Here is a 17816-nt window from a genome sequence, read left to right as displayed (position 1 = left end):
GCCCTTTTGACTTCATTTCAGTTTGGGCGATGGACAAGCTTAATTTCGTCATCCTCCATATTTAACGCAGTCAACAAAGCTCGGCCGACTCACCCCACTTTCTCGACCAGCTCACTCCCCATTCTCACCCACTAGTAGCTAGAAAAAGGGCATTTAGCCCCGGTTAGGTTGGACCATTAGTCCCGGTTCTCGAACCGGGACTAATGCTAGCCCCGGTTCGGTCCTGAACCGGGGCTAATGGCCTTCCACGTGGCAGGACCGGGAGCGAGGGGGGAGGGGTATTAGTCCCGGTTCGTATTACGAACCGGGGCTATTTCTTCGCTGTTTTTCTTTGTGTGCAATTTTTGGGTTTAGGGTTTTGCACTAAATTGGATGGGGCTATTTTGCTGCCCCTTATTTTCTCATTTATTTGTTTTGGGCATTTTTTAATATTTTTTTTGCACTACATTGGATTGCACATACACACCAATAAAGGAACAACTTGCACATCGTCACGAATATATTACACCATCTCATCCGACCTGCTTTGTCGAATGTACTTACAAAATGTAGACACGAGTTACATGCACATATATGCATCTTTTTTACACTATATCATCTCATATCTTTCTCAACGAATGGCAATAGTATTCTCCCTTGGGATCTAGGACCTCTGCATCAAAGAACCCGACAATTTCCTCTTGAATTGCTCATATACATTCCTGTGGTAGAAGACCGTCTCGCAACCGTTCGATCTAATTTAAAGAATGGGTCAATATATATATCAATGAAATCGAACACAATTTACGGTAATGAAATAAAACTGTGAGTATTGTTTATCGTACTTCGATTTTTTTTTATGTCCCGGGTTTTGCCCTTCTCATGGGTCGTCTGGTGAATGAACTCACAAACGTAGTATCCACATAAATTGTTCCCATGTTCCTGCCTCAAGCACTTTACGAGAACAGAGTTCAATCAAAAACATAATCAAGAATTATAATGGTATTGAAACTAGAATAAAGAGATGCGCGGATCTAGCTAGTAGTTACTTACATTTGTTAGTTTAAATGTAAGCTCTGGCTTCCAATCACCTCGAGTCTTGGCGGTGAACCATTTCCAAGCCTTGCCAAGAAAAGGAAATGGATAAAGGAGTTCTATATTAATTCCTGTTGCTATGAGGAAATGAACGAGAAGTTGTCGATGTAGTGCCATAATGATTGAAATTACTTCTGAAGGCATTCCTGCATGTCCGTCCATGCAGTGAGGGGTGTGTGTTTCGGGTCCATGACTATTACTTCTCCTATGTCAGGTACAATGATTAACAAAATAAAGTGGAACCCGCACGCGCATAACGAGTCAATTATACGTACAATTATAATAACATCGAGCAAGCGAAAATAAAATGTGTGTATAGTATAACACTCACTTGAAGTTGTAAGGAAATAGTATTTCCCTTTTGGTACTGCAAAATCTAACGCTTTTACCAAGTTATTCCTGTATCGTGGGGATTCGTTTCGACACTTTGGTGATGATTGTAATATGGGTCAATGAACCCAATGTCATAGACTTGTCTTCTTTTGCATTCGAGAATCTTCATTCTGTAAAATTAATATAGTAATGAGTAAGATTATACATGCAAGAACGAGCTGAGTAAGACTTAATGACATAAATTAATAATACTTACAAACAATAGGCACTGATGATAGCTTTGTTGAGGGGGATCTTCAAGGTTTTTCAGCATTTTCACTACCGCGGCGTGCTCTCCTGGGGTGGCCGGATACTCTGGCTCTTTCATTTATTCTTGTTAGCCACTTTAGCCTTCCACTGTTCATGATGGGCGTCTGCCCTCTTAATATTGTCCTCTCCAGTATAGTCCTAAGGTCTCTTCACCATATTCTTATGAGGTACTGTTGGGACGGGTGACAACTTATGTTTTGGTGATCGGATCCCCTTTTTGTCGCCACTACTAGCGGTGGTCTGTTTCCGCTTTTTTCTCTGATCCTGAGTGGATGGAGATGGCTGACGGGGCGGTGGAGACGGCTGACGGGGCGGTGGAGACGACTGACGGGGCGGTGGAGACGACTGATGCGGCGGTGCAGACGGCTGCGCTGGGGACTGGTGAGGCGGCGAAGACGACGGCTGCGCTGGAGATTGGTGAGGCGGCGAAGACAACGGTTGCGCTGGAAACTGGTGAGGTGGAGGTGAAGAAGGATTGCTGCTATGAGGAGTCGGTGGCCTTGGCGTCCAATTTGGAAGGAAGATGTCCTCCTTCGGCCATACAACATTTTGGAATTTGACTTCTCCAAGTTGAGTCAAATCCCTATCTTCACCTGCAGGGTGGTCGAGCTTCAGCAAACCTTAATAGCAGTAGTAGAACTCTAAAGTCATGTGCACCGCCAAGTCTTAATATCAGCAAAGTATGTAGATTCATACAAGAATAACCATAGGAGCACATGCACAGAAAAAACGAAACAAATGGTGAATTTTTCACAGATATCATGATGATTTTCATCCAAGTAAAGCCAAGAGACACTCATAATTAAGGCATTAATTGATTTTGTCTGCCCGTGAGTGAGAAGACAAGGCGAGTGGAGTATTAAATAATTGTTTTGTAGGAGAAAATGAGAAATCTGGTATACTTACAAGATTTAAGTACAGGATGGAAGAACATGACCATAATACAAGTGTAGCATCGAAGTCGGACTCATTCCTAAGGACATGGTGATATTTTGATGCACACACCAAAACTAGCCAATTAGACCACCAAGTCCCGAATGTTAGCAAAGTAAGTAGAAACCTATGGGAACTAACATACGAACACCTGCATATATAGGAAACCAAAACAAATGTTGAACATGGCCAATTTCCATCATTCTTGTACAGGAAGAGACACAAATAAAACTTCCAAAAGATATTAATTGACAATCACATTGCCTTTCCAAACCATGTGAGTGAGAAGACAAGGCGAGAGTGAAGAACACCTCTTAAGTAACTGATATATTACGGCAGGAACAAAGTTCCAAGTCAATATACTTACCAGATTTATGTACAGGAAGGAAGATGGCCACAAGAGACAAGACCACCATGCCATGCATGTGGCAAGTCTGCATCTGTGGTGACAGTTGAGATGCACAACGCTAGAATAATGTATCAGGGAATTCCAAGGCAGTGTCCTGCATGCTAGATGGAAACAAGCACACCGATCAAGTTATTATCCAGGAAAACAACAAGAGCAATGGTAGGATCTGGGCAGTGATGCATGGGTCAAACTTGCAAGTAAGTAGATGTCGTTACCTTGGGTCAGTCTCCACGTTCGAGTTGTATTTCTGGGATGGTTCCCACTAAACCCTTGCACTGTTGTTGTAGCTCTTGATTGCCACATTGCCAGACAATTAATTCTTGCAGTGATTTGGGGAGGCCGTCCTTGGGCAGTGACCGGACGGCCGGACATGAGACAACCCTTAATTGCTTGAGGTTGGTAAGCTTGTGCAGACCTGAAGGGAAACTCTGAAGCTTTTTGCAACCCCAAAAGATGAGATGCTGGAGGGAGGCGAGGAGGTGAAGGGCATCCTCTTGATCCTGGGTGAAGCACTCCATCTCGATCGCATAAAGTGTCAGAGTGGTGAGCGACGAACACAGGAAGCTGCAGATAGGTGCAGTAAGGAGCCCCATGGCCTCATCCGTCCAGATGTCCTTCAGTATGGATGAACTCGAGGGCGGAAAATGCGGCAGCTGCACCCGCCTGGGATTGGGATCCCATCCAACAAAGAATGTTGGGCTTTCAAGGACATGGATGTCTACGAGCTGACCCCTAGTAGTAATGAGTGGCCCCAGGCCCTTGCATCTTAGATCCTCTCCACAATCTGTAATAGCTAAGCTGTAGAGATTTGTGAGGTTTGATAGGGGCTCTAGCGTCCTCATGCCTTTTACTCCGAGAAGAATGAGGAATTGCAGGGAAGATGGGAAAATGAAGCAGGAAGGAGAGGAAAACGAGTAGCCCGATAGTATCATTGGGCTGTGAAAAATTTCAAGCTCCTCGAGCGATCGCAATGCTTGCAACCCTCCTCGGGCAGGAAAAATAGTTGAAGGGGGGTCCACCAGCACCAGCTCGGTACAATCATCGATACGCAAATGCTGCAGTGAGTCACAGAGATGAGATGACAAGAACAGCAAGCCATCTTCTTCATTCTCCTGCTCCACCCCTGATGCTACTGCTGCTGCTGATTGCGTTTGCTGCGCATCCACCCTCACTGATAGCTGTGTAATTTCACAAGCATCGATATTCAATTTGGACAGCCTTGGGAGGTGGGCGAGGAGCTCTGTCAATTCCTTACCGTCACATGATACCTGTACCACAAGATAGTTAAGAGGGTGTTGCCATTCCACATCACCCTGACCTCCTAATGGTCCAACCAGACCATCTAAACATTCTATGTCCAACGTTTTCAGCGAGGTTAGAATCAAAAGGTCCTTCCACTCGAGAGGTGGGCAGTCCTTGAGTGTCAGCGACTCGAGCCCTGATAGTTTATTAAATGTTAACATCTCATCTAAGCTCTGCAGACCATCCTTACCAACAATTTCCAATCCTACTGTTGAGTACACAAACTTCCCGAGTATCCCTATATCACGTATATTCACACTGTGAAGAGTTTCAGTCCAGGGATACGAGGCACTAGCATGAGTTCTGGACAGTTCACAATCTCAAGCTCTTGTAGTTTGGGAAGCCAATCCATGGTTGAGTCTTCATCAGGGGAGTAAACAATGTAGTTTGAAAATGGCAACTCCAAGAGTTTAGGGCAGTCTCTAATAATTAGTGCTTGCAAAACAGGAAACACATGATGAGTGTCTTGTGATGATACCCATTTTTCAAACTCTCCCAAGCCAATAAGTTCAAGCCGTGTAATCCTGCAAAAGCTTTGCTCTATAACAAACTCCTTCATTGTGGCAATATTCTTCAATGTTAACTTAACAAGGCCCCATATCTTCCCTAAATGTGGGAGATATTCCCAAGAATGTTGGAAATAACCAAGCTGTCCGTGTCCGGGTTGGACCGGAACAATCAAACCGACTCGAAGTGTATTAGGCTAGCTTTAGTTCTTTATATACTCGTGTAGGCTACCCCTTGTAACCAGATCAGATCAATACAAAGCAATACAGAGCAGGACCGACAAGGCCCTGTTTAGCCATCAGCTCGTGTTCTCGTAGTGGTGCTGCTAGCTAGCAGCGCGAGTATCTCCAGAATCCATTGAGCTGCTTGCCTTCTTGTTTCATTGTAAGTCTGTATAGTCAGCTACGTACGCTCGTAAAAGTAACTCGGCCGGTCTGACGACTACAAGCTTGCTGTCGACGGACAGCACTCGTCGACGTGCAACATACAAGGGGATCTGTGCCAACAATTGGTATCTAGAGCTTGGTTTATTGACGTGATCTTCGGAAAGCAATCGAAGGATCATGTCAAACCCGGGCAAGGAGATCGTTGTGGCGGGAGCTAGAGCACCGATGCCGATGGTTGGGGGGTCGCAATTCCCCCGGCTGGATCGAGAGGACTACGCACTATGGGCGATGAACATGGAGGTCACGATGGAGGGAGCGGAATTCTGGGAAGCTGTCGATCCCGGCGGCGCCGAGTACGCGAAGGGCGCGGCAAAGTACCGGACGGATCGTCAGGCGTTAACGGCGATCTACTCCGCCATGCCGAAGGATGTGCTGCAACACCTCGTCGGAAAGAAAACAGCGAAGGAGGCATGGGAGACCATCAAGATCCTGCACCAGGGTCATGACTGTGTCAAGGAAGCACACCTTCAGTCCCTCTTGAGAAGCTACGAGTGCCTGAAGATGGAGGAAAGCGAGACGGTTGATCAGTTTGCCTCCCGTCTCAAGACCCTCGTCAACGGCATACGCGGCTATGGTTCAACTCTAGAAGAAGTTGCGATCGTCCGACGATTTTTGCGCGCCGCGCCGGCACGCTACATCCAAATCGTCACATCGATCGAGCAATGTCTTGACCTGAACACTCTCACGGTCGAGGATCTCGTCGGAAGGTTCAAGGCCCACGACGAGAGAATTCGTCTCAGCTTCAGCGATTCGAAGGAGAGTGAGCATCTCATGCTTACAATGGCGCAATGGATGGCCCTGTCGAAAGGAAAGCAAGGTGGATCCACAAGCGGTAGTAAAGCAAAGGAGAAGCAAAGCCCGGCGAAAAAGGACCTCGCTGGACAGGAAGAAAAGGCTAGGAAACCAAGGAGAAAATTTGACATAAAAAAAGTAAGGTGTCACAATTGTGGAATCCTCGGTCACTTCAAGTCTGATTGCCAGAGTCCACCGAAGGAAAAAGCTCTCATGGCCAAGGGAGGCGATGATAGCGATATGATGCTCATGGTCGAAGTATGCGAGCTTATGGACGAGGATGGTCCAGCTCCGAAGGCACCAGCTACCGAGGTTGTCACGCTCGACGAAGAGAAGGTTTACCTTCATGACAAGAAGAGGGTGAACACGGCGGGGCACGTGTGGTACCTCGACACGGGAGCAAGCAACCACATGACCGGTGACAAGGACCAGTTTTCTGAGCTAAATCTCTCGGTTGGAGGCACGGTTCAGTTCGGTGACGGGCGGACTGTTGACATCACAGGGCGAGGTACTGTCCTGTTTGAGCTGAAGAATGGCGGTCACAAGGTACTCACAGATGTGTACTATATTCCCAAGCTAAAGAGCAACATCATAAGTCTTGGCCAGCTCGAGGAGCGTGGTTGCAAGATTGTGCTCGAAGATGGCTATCTATGGGGGTATGACCGTCAGAGGATGCTGATCATGAAGGTGCAGAGGTCGCCAAACAGACTCTACGTCCTCAACTTGGATCGTGTGGATCCAGTATGTCTCTTGTCAAGCATGGAGGACTCGGCATGGAAGTGGCACGCGCGCTACGGTCATCTAAATTTCCAGGCACTTCGGCAACTTGGACAAAAGGAGATGGTACGTGGCCTACCGTGCATTGATCATGTTGAGCAAGTGTGCGACGGTTGCCTTGTTGGGAAACAAAGGCGGGCCTCGTTCCCGAGAGAGGGAAACTTTAGAGCAAGTAAAGCTCTTGAGTTGGTCCATGGAGACTTGTGCGGACCCATTACACCGGCTACCCCAGCTGGGAACAAATACTTCTTACTCATCGTCGACGACTTCAGCAGATACATGTGGATTGTGTTGTTGAAGACGAAAGACCAAGCTTTGCAAGCCTTCAGGAAAGTAAAGATGGCGGCCGAGGTAGAATCCGAAGCCAAGCTGAAGGCCCTCCGTACCGATCGGGGGGGTGAGTTCAAGTCTCGTGAATTCACAGAATTTTGCGAAGCACATGGGATCAAGCGGTATCTTACGGCGCCATATTCACCGCAGCAAAACGGTGTTGTGGAACGGAGGAATCAAACCATGGTGGCGATGGCACGAAGCATGATGAAGAGCAAAGGGGTCCCGGGCAAGTTTTGGGGTGAGGCGGTCAATACGGCCGTTTATTTGCTGAACCGGGCTCCAACCAAGAGTGTGGTTGGGATGACGCCGTACGAAGCATGGTACGGACATAAGCCCGCGGTTGATCATCTTCGTACTTTCGGGTGTGTGGCGCATGTGAAGACGGTGGCCGGGCATACAAGTAAGTTGGCGGATCGGAGTACTCCAATGATATTGGTTGGCTATGAAGCAGGCTCGAAGGCGTACCGTGCGTGCAACCCCTCTACCAATAAGGTGGTTGTGACTCGTGACGTGGTCTTTGAAGAAGCAAGGTCATGGAATTGGAACTCTACCGAGCCGGTATACCCGATCTCTGATGAAATCTTTCACGTTGTTTACAACGAATACGAGCATGCCGATAATCAACCGGAGACTACAACGACGCCGAGTGATTCTCTGGACAACGGAGCGCAGCCGAACGCGCCAGATAAAGCAGGGATAGAGGCGCGCGAAGGCACGCAGCAGGACGCAGCAGACGAGGCATGCGATGGCTTGTGCAACACACCAAGCAATGCTCGAAGCGCTCGACCAAGTGACTGCGTACCACAGGGGAGCAGCCTGGGAGCTGCGCCTGGAAGAGAACCTGGATCGCCAGAAAACAGGAGTTTGGCAACTCCACAAGATGAAAATTCCTCGTCTTCGACAGAACAGGAGACAAGGGAACGTCCACCGACACCAGTTCGTCTTCGACCAGTGGTGGATTTATATCCGGAGGAAGCACTTCGTACTATTAATCCTGTCAAAGTTATAAGAAGAGGACGACAATGTTTGCTTAGCGTCGAGGAACCGATGAAATTTGAAGAAGCAAATACTGAGGAGTGTTGGCGTCATGCTATGGATGAAGAGTTGGGATCAATACGAGACAACAAAGTATGGGAGCTCGCTGATCTTCCCAACGGTCACAAATCCATAGGGCTCAAGTGGGTGTACAAAGTCAAGAAGGATGCTGAAGGAAACTTGGTCAAGCATAAAGCTCGGCTCGTAGCTAAAGGATTCGTGCAAGAGCAAGGTGTGGACTTCAAGGAAGTGTTCGCTCCAGTCACAAGGGTGGAATCGGTGAGGCTAGTTATAGCTCTCGCGGCTCAAGAATCTTGGAGGCTACATCACATGGATGTAAAATCCGCTTTTTTGAACGGGGAGTTGGAAGAAGAAGTATACGTGAAGCAACCACCGGGGTACATCAAAGAAGGAGAAGAACACAAGGTGTTGAAGCTACACAAGGCATTGTACGGGCTACATCAAGCTCCTCGGGCATGGAACATCAAGCTTGACCGTACATTGATTTCTCTTGGTTTTGAGAAAAGTCCACTCGAGCATGCTATGTACAAGCGAGGTAAAGGCAACGATCGTCACTTAGTGGGCATCTATGTTGATGATCTCTTGATAACTGGAGCAGACGAAGAGGAGATTGCAAGATTCAAGCTACAAATGAAGGAGCTATTCAAGATGAGTGATCTAGGGCTCTTGACATACTACCTCGGGATCGAGGTACAACAAAAGCCGAACGGGATCACAATATGTCAAGAGGCATATGCAAAGAAGATACTTGAAAGTTGTAGCATGGAGGATTGCAAACCAACTTATGCTCCAATGGAGCCTCGGCTTAAACTTAGCAAAATGAGTGAAGCCCCTGCGGTTGATGCAACGGATTATAGAAGTGTGGTCGGAAGCCTAAGGTATCTTGTGAATACACGACCGGACTTGGCCTATTCTGTTGGCATAGTGAGTCGCTTCATGGAAGCACCCACGACCGAACATTGGGCAGCTGTCAAACATATACTCAGGTACATCAAAGGGACAACAAACTTCGGTTGTGTCTATTTGAGAGAGAAAAAGAAGGAGATGGTGGAGCTACTTGGCTACAGTGATAGCGACCTGGCAGGAGATGTGGATGACCGTAAAAGTACCTCGGGTCTGGCATATTTCTTGGGCAGGAGCATAGTAACTTGGCTATCACAAAAGCAGAAGGTGGTCGCATTATCGTCCTGCGAAGCAGAGTATATAGCAGCTGCAACCGCAGCGGGTCAAGGTGTATGGCTAGAAAGGCTACTCGGTGACCTCACAGATAAAGAACCAGAAAGAGTGGTGCTCAATGTTGACAACAAGTCTGTGATTGCCCTGTGTAAGAATCCAATGCATCATGACAGGACTAAGCACATAGATATAAGGTATCACTACATACGGCAGTGCGTGGAAGAAGGCAAGATTGAAGTCAACTACGTTTGCACCGATGATCAGCTTGCAGATATCCTGACCAAGTCTTTGGGACGACAGAAGTTTACAGAGATGCGGAGAAGGATCGGCGTCCAAGCTGTGAAGTGAGGACATCGTGTTTAGGGGGGTGATTGTTGGAAATAACCAAGCTGTCCGTGTCCGGGTTGGACCGGAACAATCAAACCGACTCGAAGTGTATTAGGCTAGCTTTAGTTCTTTATATACTCGTGTAGGCTACCCCTTGTAACCAGATCAGATCAATACAAAGCAATACAGAGCAGGACCGACAAGGCCCTGTTTAGCCATCAGCTCGTGTTCTCGTAGTGGTGCTGCTAGCTAGCAGCGTGAGTATCTCCAGAATCCATTGAGCTGCTTGCCTGCTTGTTTCATTGTACGTCTGTATAGTCAACTACGTACGCCCGTAAAAGTAACTCGGCCGGTCTGACGACTACAAGCTTGCTGTCGACGGACAGCACTCGTCGACGTGCAACATACAAGGGGATCTGTGCCAACAAAGAAACACCACAGAGATCAATAGACTGAAGAGCTTCAACAACGAGCTTATCACCAAGCCATGTTGGACAAGAAGGGCCTCCGTGCCCTCTAATGCACAACTCTCGAAGATATATATGTGGTTGAAGGCTCTCAAGGACGACTGGTTCAACATCAGGATCGACATTGGACCGCCTACTATCCCAATCTAATGTTAACTTCTCCAAGTAGTTTTTCTCCATAAGCTTTGCTTCGGCTGCTTCCTCTTTGGTGTGTATATTCTCAAGGTTATAGATGCCAAGCTCCCTTAGCTCAGTCAAATGCCCTAATTGCTTTGGTTCAAACCCTTCACTTTTCTTATTGACTCTGAATACCTTCAGCTCTTCTAAGAGTGTGAGTTTCCCCACATTAACTATATCAGAATGCAACTCATCACTTACGGTATATAAATGACACAATTTTGCAAGGTTGCTCAAGTCTTTGGGCAAATGCCGACAGCACCATGATCCTAGATCTAGAATCCTTAAATGATATAATCTAGGAATGGCAGGTGGTAAATGCATGTCCCTCCCATTTTTTTTGGTCCCCAGACATAGGTATCGTAGGTGGACAACCGCTGGAAAATTATGTAACATTGACTCCTCGGAAGACGACATCCTAACCAAATGGAGAACCCGGAGAGCATTTGCTTCCCTGGACAATTCACTTAGAATATTAGCAGTGCTTTCATCAATTTCTCCAAATAACATCAAAGTATGCAACTGTTTAACCTTCAATCTTGTCTTCAACTTTCTCAGTATATTCTTAAAGCTTTCATGAGACACTGTATCATTGTCATCTATTATTATTGACAAGTGGCGGATGAATGGTTGAATTTCTGCTAACGCCATGTTCGAGCGTTGTAAACTAACACAGTCATGAGATACAACTTGCAATGCCAAATCATGTAGTAGGTCATGCATTACATAATGCAGACGACCATTAGTTTTCTCTTCTCTGAAAAAACCATGCGTGACCAAATCATTCAAATTATTTGAACCTATATCTTTCAAAGTTTGGTTTCGAGCTCAAACTGGCTCAGGAAATTGGTTGTAATATATCAAGTCCAATCCACAGGTTGATCAGCTGGCTGCTACTGAAATGGAAATCCTCAGGAAACAATGCAGAATAGGCAAAACATTGTTGTAGATAAAAAGGGAGATAGTCATAGCTAAGCTTTAAGGCAGGCATAATGTTATTGACAGCAGCCTGCCTCTCCCACTCTTTACTTTCTAGGATCCTTCTCCAATGACGCAGATTAAGGTCCTTTCTTAGTAATCTACCAACAGTTTTTGCTGCAAGCGGGGATCCCTTTAGTTTTATCATTATCTTGTCTCCGGTCTCAAGTAAAAAGAAATGATCCCTTGTACATTGGTCATCACCAAAAACAAACGCATGGAATAACTGCCTAAAATATTTAGATTCCAAACCTTCCAACTGTATTGAATGCTCACTTGTTCTAACCATCTCTGCTACTACTGGAAACCGAGTTGTGACTAGAATCATGCTACCCTTTTGTTGTGATGTTTTGAGTGGCAGCAATAACCTTTCCCAGTCATCCCCATTACTACACTCCCACACATCATCCAATACCAGCAAGAACCTTTTCGATTTTATTCTCTGTTCAATCAGCTCTTCGACGCTACCCTCTTTTTCCCCTTTGACTCGAGGGATGTATGTTTTAGTCTCCTCTAGCAGCTTATTCAAGTTGTAACTGAGTGATACACATACCCAAACAACTACTTGAAAATGACTCTGAACTTGTTGGTTTCTGTATATGTGTTGTACTAGAGTTGTCTTCCCTATTCCTCCTGGACCAACAAACGGAAGCACACTTAGATCATTTCTGTGGTATTTGCCCTTAGTCATATCATGTATAATGGTGCTCATGATGTGGTCTCTCCCATATAATTTTGGCTCTATACTGTAACCGGTGGTGATGGGACGACTCTGGGAAATATCTGGTACGGTCAAAGGGTCACAACATTGCAGAATCTTAATAACTTCTTTACGCACAGGTTTCAGTTGTTCTACAATGTGCTTCATTCTTTCAGACACATCAACCCTATTAAACCCCAGCATTGGTGTTTCTTTTGTATGCGTTCTCTGTGTCGCACCACAAAGAGTTGATTTTCCAGAATTATCATCAAGAACTTGTGGGGAAGATGAGCAAGGGGGGAGTTTAGCAAGCTTGGACACGCGTCCACTAACCTCCTCCTCATGAGCCTGATTGGCGTTTAGTGTTGAGGAGCAATTTCCACGTAACCTCTTCTTAGACGACCATGTGGATAAATCAAGGAGTTTGCCAACACCTTTGACAGCGTGACGAGCATTGAGGGCAAGGTCATGGACGCCGCCCTTGGCATGATAGTCCACGGTATTGCAAGTGCCCTGGAGCTCATCGTGGATGCGGAAGTAGTCCAGTCTGTCCAATAAGTCCTCGGCGCAGCGTGCTGACTCCCGCAGCATCCCTAGCAGCTCCTCCATGGACTGGCCGTCGATCTGCTTGCGGCTGGCCGTTTCGAGCGTGGCCTTTACGAGCAACAGTTCCATCTTCAGGGCCTCAATGTTGAGACCCAAGTTATTGGTTGCACCCCAAACTTCCAGCACGCCATCGGCAACAGGAGCCAGCGCCTTGCCCACCACCCACTGCGCCGCGCCAAGGAGGGCGTCCATCCTCTAAACTCCACAGGTGTGCCAATATATCAAGGATTTGTGGTGTGAGGACCTGCAGGAATCAACATGAATTCATTTGTTAACGCATAGCAGTTACATTGGACTGGGAGTACCGGCGAGAGAGGAATTAATAAGTAGTACTCCTACTGTCCTACATCTACATAGGGGGAGCAGCTTGCCTGAGAGTTGTGTTGGTTGGGCTGCTCAGCTCAGCTCAGGATGGGAGGGTGGACACATGGTGCGTTGCACGAGTGACGGAAGATATATAAAGAGAGAGGAGATATGTGGTTTTGTTCAGTTTGCCGTCCAAAACATATCAGTTTGGAATGCTTCTTCTGATCCTGACCGGCCACCACATGCATGCATGCATTTCATTTCATTTCATGGAGCAGCGACATATGCTTGCTTGCATTGCCGACCTTAAGCTTTTTTAATTACTACCATAGTTTGATAAAAGAAGCAGTAGCTAGCAACCCCAAATGGACAGACCAAATCACGGTGAGAGAAACAAAGCCTCAGATCTCACGGCCGCGGCGAATTCCAAGGATGGCATACTTGTTTACTTATTAGCAGCCACAAACGGACAGGAAAAGTCGATTACCCCAAAGTGAGGCCGGGAGAAACAATCCTTACATCTCGTCCAATGCAGCTCCGTCCATAGCAGCTGTCTGATAGTGTTATTACCTTTTAAGCCTAGATTATACACTAGGGCAAGTGTGAAGGGGTCCTACCTATGGGTTGCCTTTCAGCTACCACTAATAGAAAATGGCCCATTTGTCCGTGTTCCAGAGGCCCATTAGTCCCGTTTCCGGAATCGGGACTAAAGGGTCGGGACTTTTACAATCCCTAACATCTTTTACAATATAACATCTTTTACAATCCCTAACATCATCTACCTAAGATCCAATCACAAATAACCCACATAGTATTCTCCGTCATGGTCAAGAAAAAATCCCGGCAATTCCTCTTGAATTGCTCGTATGCGATCATTTGTTAGGAGTTCATCCCGCATCTGTCAAATCTAATTTAAAGAAGGGGTCAATACATGCATATATATATGAATAAAACTCAACACAATTGATGGTAATATACAAAATAAAATTATGAATATTATTTACGTACTTCATATTGTTTCTCAGATAAGCCCGTCCGCTCAGAGGTCGAGATGCGAATGAACTCGCACACGTAGTATCCGCATAAAACAGTCCCACGTACTTGGTACAAGCACTTTACGAGAATAGAGTTTAATCAAATGATAAGCAAGCATGATAATGATATATTGATGAAAATATGAATCAATTAGAGATGCGCGAAACTAGCTAGTACTACTTACTTTGGGGTGCCTAAATCGCAGGTCTTTGGGTATACCGCGAACCTTACTCGTGATCTTCTTCCAAACCCTGCCAGGCAAAGAAAATGATTACTTGATATCAGGAAATTAATGAAAGTTGCATGTCGATATGGTCCCCGGTATTGACTGAACTTACTTCTCTAGCATTGCAGTCATGTCCGCATAATCATTGGGATTTTTACGTCTTGAGTCTAAGACAGTTACTTTTGCACTGTCAAGCTTAATGGATAGCAGAATATAGTAATAACTCTGCACGCATATATAACTCATCAATTACATTACTAAACCTCGAGTAAGAGAAACCGAGTATACAGAGAAGACAGCAACACTCACATGAAGTTGTAAGGAAAGAGTATTTTACTTTTGTTTTGATTTATAGGGAACGACTTTAGCAAGTTGTCCTCGTTCTCTTTGGTTGAGCTTCGTACCGACCATTCATTTACGGCATCTGGGCTAATGAACCCAACGTCGAAGATTCCTTCTTTTTTTAATTCGACGATCTTCAATCTGCATAATATATATAGTAAGGGTAATTATATATATGCATGCAATGAACGAGCTGAGCTAGAGACTTAACTATAGAAGTAATACTTACAAACAGTAGGAAGTCACGAGTTGTTTGTCGAGGGCCAGTTGATTGTATAACTGAAATAACTCCACAAATTCAACATGCATCACTGGAGCTCCAATGAATTCGTTCTCTGGTTTCACTTCCATATAGATAGTGTATTTTCCAGACTCGATGCAGGTTTTCATGTACCACTCATGCAATTTGTGCATCATCAGTGTTAGAGGAGGATGACCAGGTTTGACGAGAGAATTCCCGTGCATGTATTTATATTTTTCTTCTGTTACCTCAGCCGTTTGAAAAATTACATCATCCCCCAAGTAATCACAAGGATTGGTACCGAGAACCATCCCGGAGTATTAGCGACGATATCGCTAGACACCTTGAGTGGGGGCACGATTACTTCTCCTGTTGGCTGAGTTGGGCAATTGTTTTTCCGCTTCTTCGTTTTGCTAAACTTGCATCACTGCTAGCCGTCGGAGCGGCGGTGTATCTCTTTCGCTTGAGAGAAGGAGGAGGAGGAGGACGACGAGTGCCCTGATCACTCGCCGGAGGAGGAGGAGGAGGAGGAGGAGGCAGAGTGCCCTGACTCGCCGGAGGAGGAGGAGACGGATTGCCCTGATCACTCGCCGGATGAGGAGGATGAGGATCAGGAGGAGGCAGAGTGCCCCTGTTCACTCGCCGGAGGAGGAGGAGGTGGAGTGCCCTAACTCGCCGGATGCGTCTAGTTTGGAAGCTTGATGTACTCCTTCTTCCATAGACATGTACTCCTCACAACATGAACCAGCTTATTTTTCCTTCACCTGTAGGGTGGTCAAGCTCGAGCTCCTCAAATCCCTCCATTACTTCATCCACCATCACAACAGCAAAGCGATGTGGAATCAGAAGGCAGTGAAAAGTTCCCTTGGGTTGAGGAGGTGCAACAGAGCCAATAGCAGCCTTGAAAGTGAGGTTCCGGCATTTCATCATAAGCTCGCAATGTTGAGTCTCCGTGATAGTATCCACGGGGTAGCTAGGAGACGTGAAGTCAGGCTGAACAAGCTCCGTGGAAGCCACGTTGCTTCTGCGCTGAGATGGCAGGGTAGCTTCTGGGGTAGCTCGCTGGCTATCAAGTTCCTCTAGCTTTTGTAGTCTTGCATTGATCTTCTGCATGTCGCTTACCTCCTCTTTCCTCTTTCCTCTTTCTCTCTCGGCTTTTGTAACCGCTTGCGTCGAGAAACCCAACCTTCCACGGAACGGAGCCTGGTGTCCCTCGTGTTCGTCCAGGGTGCTCATTATTCCCTAGGGCCTCAGTCGGCTCATCCTTCTCTCTATCGGGTTGGTAACATCAACACGGACTAAAGATCCTCGAGCCCCAGAAGCCACGTGCAGGGCCTTTAGTCCCGGTTCGTGACAAACCGGAACTAAAGGGGGGGGGTCTTTAGTCCCAAGTTAATAGTCCCGGTTGGAGAACCGGGATTATAGGTCCTTACCAACCGGGACTATAGCCCCGTTTTCTACTAATGTTATTACCCACATCCGTATCATCATCAGTAGCATTTGTATCCTCAATTGGTTGTTCTTCAACACTTACTATGGCCAATTCCAAGGGATCTCTAGAAGAAGTACCAGGTTTGAAATATTTGTTAAGTGATCCTTTAAGGGATTTAACCTTTTCATATTTTTGCTTTTTTCCCTTCCTTTTGTTACGACCAGATAAATGCTTTCTACAGGACATGTTACTTATCAAGAATAGGCAGCATAAAATAATTAAAACAGGGAATAGGCATGTGGATGTAGGCGCCTAAATCAGCAGATCCACATGTGGCAGTCAGCAGGAACGCAAAGACAACACCATGAATGGCACTTCTCCAGTTCAGTTGTTTGCAAAATCGCAAGGACTCGGACAAGGCCTCACCTTCGGCCCCTCCCCCTCAATTAGATCCACTGAAGCCATGAAGCGGCGAAGTCTATGATCTATTTAACTGAAAGGAGGTAGGGGAGCACGGGGAAGAGGAAAATAAGAACATGTACCGTCTCCATCTCCAACGTCTAGCTGATGGATGATGGGGAAGTAAGGAACGGACAGAACTTTGAAGAAGGAAGGTGAGCAAATTAGGGATCTGATTTGCGTCTTTGATCTTTATTAATGGCCGGCGGCAAGATATCTTGGAATCGGAGACGGCACGGGAACGGCGACGCTGTTCTGGGAGCCTAAGATTTGGCTACAAAGAACCCTCTTTACCCTCGCTCAGGCTTGCTCTGGCTACAAAGAATCCTGGACATCCTACGTATACAGGGAGAAGTATTACCTGGGCCGGGGCCCCTTCCTTCCTGGGGCCCAGGGCGGGCCCCCCGTTTGCCCGTCCTATGGGCCGGCCCTGGCCGTAGCTGAGACTCAGCATTGGGTTGGATTTGGTCGATTTGTGTGTTGACTATACTATACTAGAATCAGACTTGAAGATTCATCCTGTAGGTTGTATGGTCCTGCATGGTTTCTACTTGCTCATACTGTGGCTCTCATGGTCGTGGAAACGAATCAATGTCGGTTGAATCGCAGTCATGGGCCGCATCGAGCAAATGCTCACAGAATCAATTTCACTTCAGTTACTGCTGTGATACACCGCTGACGGGGCTTGATTGAACCTACCTTAACGGCGTGGAGATGCCCTTGGCCATGGCCTTTCGTGCAAAAAATAAAAAACCATGGTAGGTGTCTGGACCAAGCACCGGTCATGACCGCTACTGGAACCAGTATATATTGGGAAGAACGTACGGTGGAGGAATGCGGCGGGTAAGCATAATAAACGCTGGCACCCGACTACAGATCCATAATTCTCCATGTAAGTTTTTTTTTCTTCTTTCGTTCTTTTTTCTTGTTTAGAGAAAGAGGATTACCCCTGTGTGTCTGCATCCTTACCTCCCCTCGTAGTTGAGGGTAAGACTTTGGTTTTTGGATCTTTCAGATTCTTCATAGTGATCAGCAGATATTAATCCCAAGTGACTCAGAGAATATAGCTATCC

At 46.4% G+C, this 17816-nt stretch overlaps 1 pseudogene; it reads right to left on the bottom strand.

Annotated features, from left to right (window-relative positions):
- Window positions 1-3279: 3279 nt before the first annotated feature.
- Window positions 3280-12894, bottom strand: LOC123409631 (annotated as a pseudogene).
- Window positions 12895-17816: the final 4922 nt, after the last annotated feature.

Source organism: Hordeum vulgare, chromosome 7H, assembly GCF_904849725.1.
Source record: "Hordeum vulgare subsp. vulgare chromosome 7H, MorexV3_pseudomolecules_assembly, whole genome shotgun sequence".
NCBI classification, from domain to species: domain Eukaryota; kingdom Viridiplantae; phylum Streptophyta; class Magnoliopsida; order Poales; family Poaceae; genus Hordeum; species Hordeum vulgare.
This window is presented reverse-complemented; position numbering and strand designations above follow the sequence as displayed.